Here is an 8,017-nt window from a genome sequence, read left to right on the forward strand (position 1 = left end):
AGTCAAAAAAGCTGAAACATTCTTCAAAAAATCTTATTTTATGAGACCAGTTAGATCAGTAACATGCATTAAGTAAATAAATAGGCTCAATTTCATGAATGGTTTCATGCTGACATCAATAAAGTCATTTAGGAATAGACCCTAGCAGGTGTTTCTTTTTTTAGTAATTATTATTACTATTATTATTATTTTTTTAAAGCAAGGTTTGGCTACAGCCCAGGCAGTTTAGATGATCACATCTGTTTCTTGAAGACAGGAGCATTGTTGGAGCTTCTGTGATGTCTGTATTATTGACTGTGAACACTGGGTGTCTAAGGGATTGAATGTTGCTGTGCTCTGTGATGATATGCAGTGAATTACATGTGTTCATGGAGCTCAGTAATTGGCTCCCGTTTCCGATAAGGCGGGTAGGCTGTATCTTGTCGGCTGGCCCAAACAAGTTATTAAATGAATTGAAATATTTTTGTCTTGTCTACAGAATAAAAGAAAATAAAAAAACACATTTCGCATACAACCTTGGAGTCCCCTTCAGCTCTAGGCTGAAATTGAGGGGTGGTGGACTTTGTGCACCACCACAGGGTGTAACAATCGACAAGGAAAAGGTTCATGTCCACTTTGGTCCAATTTCAACTAACAGCTATATATGAAATCGATTGTCACTCTACAATACAAAGTTCAGGATTTACCAATGCCTAAAGATTGAAAACTTAAGTGGCCCTCGGATATAAAATAAACCAGAAACAATATGCATAATGGAAGTTTGTTTTTAAATATATGAGTCATTATTTCAGTGCCTTGTCTGACAAAAAATAAAATAAAATATCAAGCTGTTTTCTTATTGACAAGGCATTGAACTGGGAATGTTTACCGCAACTCACATAGTGTATTGTTAACAATGCAAAATGACTGAGAATTTATGAGAAGCAGGTAGTTTCAGTAGCCTGTGTCTGTGAAGCAGCAAGACTCACACTGAAGGCCTGAATTGCCACTGATTCTGAGATTCAGATACATATTGAAATATTTCATAAATATGAAGGGACTAATGGCAGATTATAGCATGATTTGGAGAAAAGATGGGACAGAAATGAGAGAGCTGCACAGTATGAACACAGATTAGTCCATATTTAAATGATAATTACATTAGTAAGGAATCCCATTTCCGCCGCATATAAGAAAAATAAATTATGACTTTTAAAGTTGAAATTATGACTTTAAATGTCATAATATCAATTTGGTATTTCAGAATTTCGACTTTTAAAGTTAAAACTTAGTTTGTCTACTACTACTGTTAAAGAATCATAAAGCGTTTTTTTTTCCTACATGGCGGAAATGGGCTTCCATATACATTAGCTATGATATTAGTCATTTGAAATATAATTCGATTAAATCTTAAGAAAATCCTGTACAAAATTCAATACACACCTCACCGCTGCGTGAAATTCACAGTGTTGTTGGAGCTCTCTTTAACTACACATACAAGGAGAGTTATGGATGATTTCCAGGGCGTTGCTATGCGGTTGCTGAGTGCTTTGAGTTGTGTGAGTGCTGGTTTGAGTGCTGTAAGCGATGTTTCCTGTTCTAGAATGTCTGATTTCAAGCGATTCGGTCCAACTAAATGGCTAAACTAAAGATCTTATATAAAGATGCTGGTGTTATTATGCATCTTATTGTGCAGTAAATTTCATGCATTTTATACTGTTTGAGAAGGAGGTAAAAATGTGTAACAGATGTAATGTCGAAATCCAAAAATAAGAAAGCAACTAAAAAAGTCGTAATACATTATCTATATGGTGCTACATGGTGCTGATTATGCAACCTCCAATGTATGTTTTTCTTTAGGCTAATATATAATTATATAATACTTTCTAGTTTATAATTTATAATTGATGTTAATTTACAGCCTCTTAATGTGTCCTATGTACAATGTTCTTGTCAGACTGTTCCGTGTTTTTTGTACTCCTCGTTCCTCGCTCGGTGTTCCCGCACCGTAGCAAACCGTAACAGTTCTACAGTGCTATGATGAAATCTTTTATATATTATTCGTTGACAGACCTAATAACTGTCACAGAGATTAGCATGATATCTAAGTAAAGCTATCTCAATGGCGTCTTTCAGAGAGTAGGATCATTTTCTCCATGATATTCCATGAACAAAAATTGCCTCAGGCACATTTATGTGTGTTGTTATGTGATGTATGTTTCAAGTGGTTGCTAATACATTGCTAGGTGATTATTATGGTGTTCTGGTGGTTACTTGCCTGACTAGTTCTCTACTAGTTAATCATTTTATCATCCTCCAAAATAAAATCGGGATAGCTCCATCAAAGTTTAGAAAAAAGGAAATATTTCTAGAGAAGAAATAACAATAAAATGCAACCCTGAAGTCTTACTTTCCTGTTATTTCCCAATATGCCTTTGTGATTTGATGATTTGTATGTTAAAGAAAGAATGTCATAAGTAGTTTGCAACGCCATTTTCAGCAAAGGTGAAACTACTTGTGTGTTGACCGTGTTCAAAAATAAACTTTGTTTTGTCACACAGGAAGCATCTCAGACTAGTTTAGTCAGATCAAAATGTCTTAGTGGTTTTCTTCGGCCTAAGGCTTCCTGGAACGAAGCCCCACTTGACATTGCCCTACATATAGTATAAAAACACAAACAAACACATAAGTACAAACCGTCTAACACCACACTTCCTCTTGAACGTCATATTCACTGATTTTGATCTACCAGTTAGATAATGCCATTGCAATACACACAATTATAAAAACACCCACATTAAAAAAACAATTAAAATTAGCAAAATTACATTGTTGCTACAAATTTAGCTTTTTCTCTGTAAAACACCAGCTGCAGCACTAAGAGCAGAGAGGATAAAAGGGATCAGCGTTTATCTGTGTAACAGATTAGTCTTGTTAAGTGTCTGACATTGGGAATTTCCTTGATTTGTTTGATGCTGCCAAAGTCTGCCATCGAGTTCTAAGCGACCTCTTTAGTAAAAGAGATGCATTGTTTAGCTGATTTGATTTTAATGGGCTAATCTGAAACTAACAGATGTGCGCAGCACCAAGCGAATGGGTTTAGAGAAAATCTTCAACAATGGAAGGAAGCTACATTATAGGCTACTCTGGAAATCCTTTGATAATGTTTGCTGCCAGAATACCGCTGTTCCTAAAACCCACACTGCGATAAGCACTTTCGTAGTATCAGTTCTGAAAGAAATAGTACTCACATTGACATACAGAAAAGGTTCTTACCAGATATATTTAAGATTGTAAAATGTTCGTTACATGCTAGTGCGCATAGCAAAGCGTATGTCTCATAATGATCCATTTCTACATAGGCCTGTTTGTCAGGATTTTAATCTGTCAAAGCTCTACACTTTTGGAAATGTTGTTTGGGGAGCAGTGATTTGTCTTCCTCAACATTTAGAATTCACCCCCAGAGTTTCCTACTTTCGGTTGCCCTGTGTCTGGTACCCTTTTAGAGCTTCTCTCAACCCTGAACCATGTCCTTCATCTATCTGCACTCAGATTCACTTAGCACCACAAATGTGAGAGCACAGTAATCAACATTACCAACGTTGCAAATCAAGGAAAAGGGTTCTAGTGTTTTAATGCATTAAGCTCAGAGTGCCTCTCCAAGCTTATGAGGCTACCGAAAACTCGCCAGTTTTGAGTTATTTTCTGCTTTTAACCCACTGCTAGTTGCTTTTGTGGAGAAAAGACCAACCCAAGAGGCTCTTCAGGAAAACCCTCAGTCCAGATTATATTTTTAATCATTATTTTGGGCAAGAACTGCACCTGACTTTTTTACTACATCATTCAGCCACCCTTGTGGGTCTCTACACTTAACCTTTACAGCGATGTCTGGGTGTATACATCAACAGCAAGATAAAATAAATCCATGATATATGTTGGCATTTTCCACAACATTCATTGGGAAATGTGTAAAGTCATTTCATTAAACACTGCAAATCGCTTGGTTTGACATATCTTTGGTCTCTAGCCGACATCAATCATCTCTCTGATGGGTTTTTTCAGGGATCTGCTCATTTTTCTTAACCAATTGTCCTCTAAAAGTGGAATGACTGGATCCACAGGTGGGTTTGCATGATAAACAGTGAATTATTGATGCCTGTAGCTACTGCTATTTCAGCATAATAATAAGTGAGAGACAGCAAATTGTCACCTTTTTCAGTTCTGCTGATGGGGGATTTACTGTGATTAAAGTGAAACCCTCTGATTAATTGAAACATTTCCAACCTGTGCTAAAGTTTGATTGGACAAAGTAATCCCAAATTTACTAGAATTTGTGGTAAACAAACCATCTCTTTTCAGGCTCACAATGAAAGAGACTTTTGTGTGGATTGGTTTGAAAACTTCAGGAGGAGGATGGGGGTATCTTAACTATAAGCACATGCTGGTTAAAGCAAGATTAATTATCTTTATAAACAAAAAGTATGTGTGTTATCACTACCACACTTGTTTAAAATATTCCTAGAGGTGCCTTATGGCCAAGGGATAAAGTTGTGTGTCATAAAGTGTTATGATTTGCTATGAAAAGCCATTTTAAGTTACTTTGTGTCATATTTTTCATGTTGCGTTTCCACTGCACGTCTGAGGTTAAAAGCATGCTGCATAATTAAACGATAGAGCGTCCCTTGGTCTTCACAAAAAGGATTTGTAAGTGACAAGGGGAAAAATGGTGTGCATAAGTGAATGTATAACCAAGATGGCGGCGCGGCCACACGCAGCGGCTTCTCTCTGTCCCGACAGAACGGTGTTTTCGTGTTTTTTTGTCTTGTGAGTCGCAGTTTTTTTTGCACGTTGTCGTCACGTCTACCTGTCTGTAAGCGCAAATACAGTCGCGAGTTTCTGCTCGATGTCGGCAGAACCGCATTTTTACAGTTAAACTCCGCGCAAGCGGAACAGCTGCGGGATCTCGATCTGCTACGGAGGCCTTCACCATCATCGACCCCCCACTACTGCATCTCGCCCGCAGCGGAGGCGCCACAAGCGGCGTGAGAGGAAGCAGAAGAGGGGGAAGCGCGGAGGTATCCGGGCTAGGCTAACGGCTAACCCACACAAGCCATCTGTCCCCACCATCGTACTGGCTAACGTACGCTCGTTGGACAATAAACTGGACTACATTCGTTTACTACGCTCAACTCAGAGGACTGTAAGAGACTGTTGTGTTTTTGTGTTCACGGAAACATGGCTCAGCAACAGCGTTCCAGATGGCGCTATTCAGCTCGACCAGCTGACGTGCTATCGAGCGGACAGAGCTCTCGTCGCGGGAGGAAAAACCCGCGGCGGCGGGCTTTGTGTTTACATCAATGACGCGTGGTGCCGCGATACTGTTGTGATCAGCAAACACTGCTCAACCCTGGTGGAGTTTATGATTATTAAGTGCCGGCCGTTCTATCTGCCGAGGGAATATACTGCTATACTGCTCATTTCAGTGTACATTCCCCCATTCAACATCACCAGCAACAGGAACGACGCACTTAATGAACTGTACCAACACATCAGTGAGCAGCAGACAGCACACCCGGATGCTTTTCTCATCATAGCTGGGGATTTCAACCATGCTGACCTTAAGAGTGTGTTTCCAAAAATACACCAGCACATCAACTTTCCAACACGAGGTAATAACATTTTGGACTTTGTTTACACCACACAGAGAGGAGCTTACAAAGCCCTCCCCCTCCCCCACCTCGGAGCCTCAGATCACATCACTGTTATGCTAATGCCTGCATACAGACCACTCATTAAAGTCGCCAAACCAGTTTACAAACAGATTAAAGTGTGGCCAGAAGGATCATCAGAGATTCTTCAGGACTGCTTCAACACAACTGACTGGGACATGTTTAAACAGGCTGCCACATGCAATAACACCACTGACCTCCAGGAGTACTCAGAGACTGTTACTGCCTACATCAATAAGTGTATTGATGATGTAACGATCACAAAAACTATCACTGTCCGGGCCAACCAGAAGACATGGATGACGGGGGAGGTCTACAGACTCCTGAAGACACGGAATGCTGCCTTCAGAGCTGGAGATGAGGTGGGCCTGAGAACAGCTAGGGCCAACCTGTCCCGCGGCATCAGAGAGGCTAAGAGACAGCACTCCAGGAGGATAGCTCACCAATTCAGCGACAGCAGAGACACTAGGAGCCTGTGGCAGGGAATACAGACCATTACGGACTACAAGCCCCCACCACGGACCTGTGACAACAACATCTCTCTGCTGAACGAGCTGAACACCTTCTTCGCTCGCTTTGAGCAACAAAACAGCACCACTGCACAGAAGACTCCACCTCCTCCCGGCGACCAGGTGATGACTCTGACCCCTGACAGTGTGAGGAGATCCTTCAGCAGGATCAATGCCCGCAAAGCTCCGGGTCCTGACAACATCCCTGGGCGTGTACTGAAAGACTGTGCAGCAGAACTCACTGATGTCTTCACACACATTTTTAACATCTCACTGAGTCAGGCTGTTATTCCCACATGCTTTAAAACTACCACTATCATCCCAGTCCCGAAGAAGCCATCTCCATCCTGCTTCAATGACTACCGTCCTGTTGCACTTACCCCCCATCCTCATGAAGTGCTTTGAACGGCTAGTCATGCACCACATCAAGTCTGCCCTCCCCCCCCTCCCTGGACCCATTCCAGTTTGCATATCGGTCCAACCGGTCGACCGATGATGCCATCTCCACTGCCGTCCACTCAGCACTCACCCATCTGGAAAAAAAGGACTCTTATGTCAGAATGCTGTTCATAGACTTCAGTTCAGCATTCAACACAATCATCCCTCAACAGCTCATTCACAAACTGGTCGAGCTGGGGCTCAACACTTCGCTGTGCAACTGGCTGTTGGACTTTCTGACTGGAAGACCTCAGGCAGTACGGGTCGGCAGCAACACATCCAGCACCATCACACTGAACACTGGGGCCCCCCAAGGATGTGTGCTGAGCCCCCTCCTCTTCACTCTGCTGACCCATGACTGCACACCGTCACACAGCTCCAACCTCTTCATTAAGTTTGCGGATGACACGACTGTGGTGGGTCTCATTAGCAAAAGAGATGAGACAAACTACAGGAGCGAGGTGAGCCGCCTGGCCGGGTGGTGCAGTGACAACAATCTCTCTCTGAACGTGGAGAAGACGAAGGAGATTGTTGTAGACTTCAGGAGAGCACACACTCAGCACGTTCCTCTGACCATCAACGGTGCGACTGTGGAGAGAGTGAGCAGCACCAAGTTCCTGGGTGTGCACATCACAGAGGACCTCTCCTGGACCGACAACACTGCAGCACTGGCCAAGAAATCACAGCAGCTTCTCTACTTCCTCCGCAAACTGAGGAGAGCCAGAGCCCCACCCCCCATCATGTACACATTCTACAGAGGCACCATCGAGAGCATCCTGACGAGCTGCATCACTGTGTGGTATGGCGCCTGCAACGCGTCCTGCCGAAAGACTCTACAACGCATAGTGAGAGCAGCTGAGAAGATCATTGGTGTCTCTCTACCCTCCCTCCAGGACATTTATGGAACACGTCTCACCCGCAAAGCCCTCTGCATCACAGGTGATCCCACTCACCCATCACACAGCTTCTTCAGCCTGCTACCATCAGGGAGGAGACTGCGGAGTCTCCAGGCCAGGACCAGCAGACTGAAGGACAGCTTCATCCACCAGGCTGTCAGGAAGCTGAACTCCCTCCCGAAACCTGCCCCCCCCTCCCCTCTTCTTCCCCAGGCACCACTGAACTATGAACCCCCCCCCCCCCCCCCACACACACACACACACACTAATTATATGATGACATGCACGAGTCACTTGTGCAGCATTGGTCTGCTCACTCACCGCTCACTACCTCATTCGGCATGGAACTACCTCATCAGTCAGTTAAATAACTGCTCTTGGTCACTTGTCACTTGTCACTTTAATCAGACTTAAGATATTTTTAATAAGTGATTTTTTTGCACTAAAAATCTTTTAACTGCACTGT

This window comes from Cyprinus carpio, chromosome B24, assembly GCF_018340385.1.
Source record: "Cyprinus carpio isolate SPL01 chromosome B24, ASM1834038v1, whole genome shotgun sequence".
Lineage (NCBI taxonomy): Eukaryota > Metazoa > Chordata > Actinopteri > Cypriniformes > Cyprinidae > Cyprinus > Cyprinus carpio.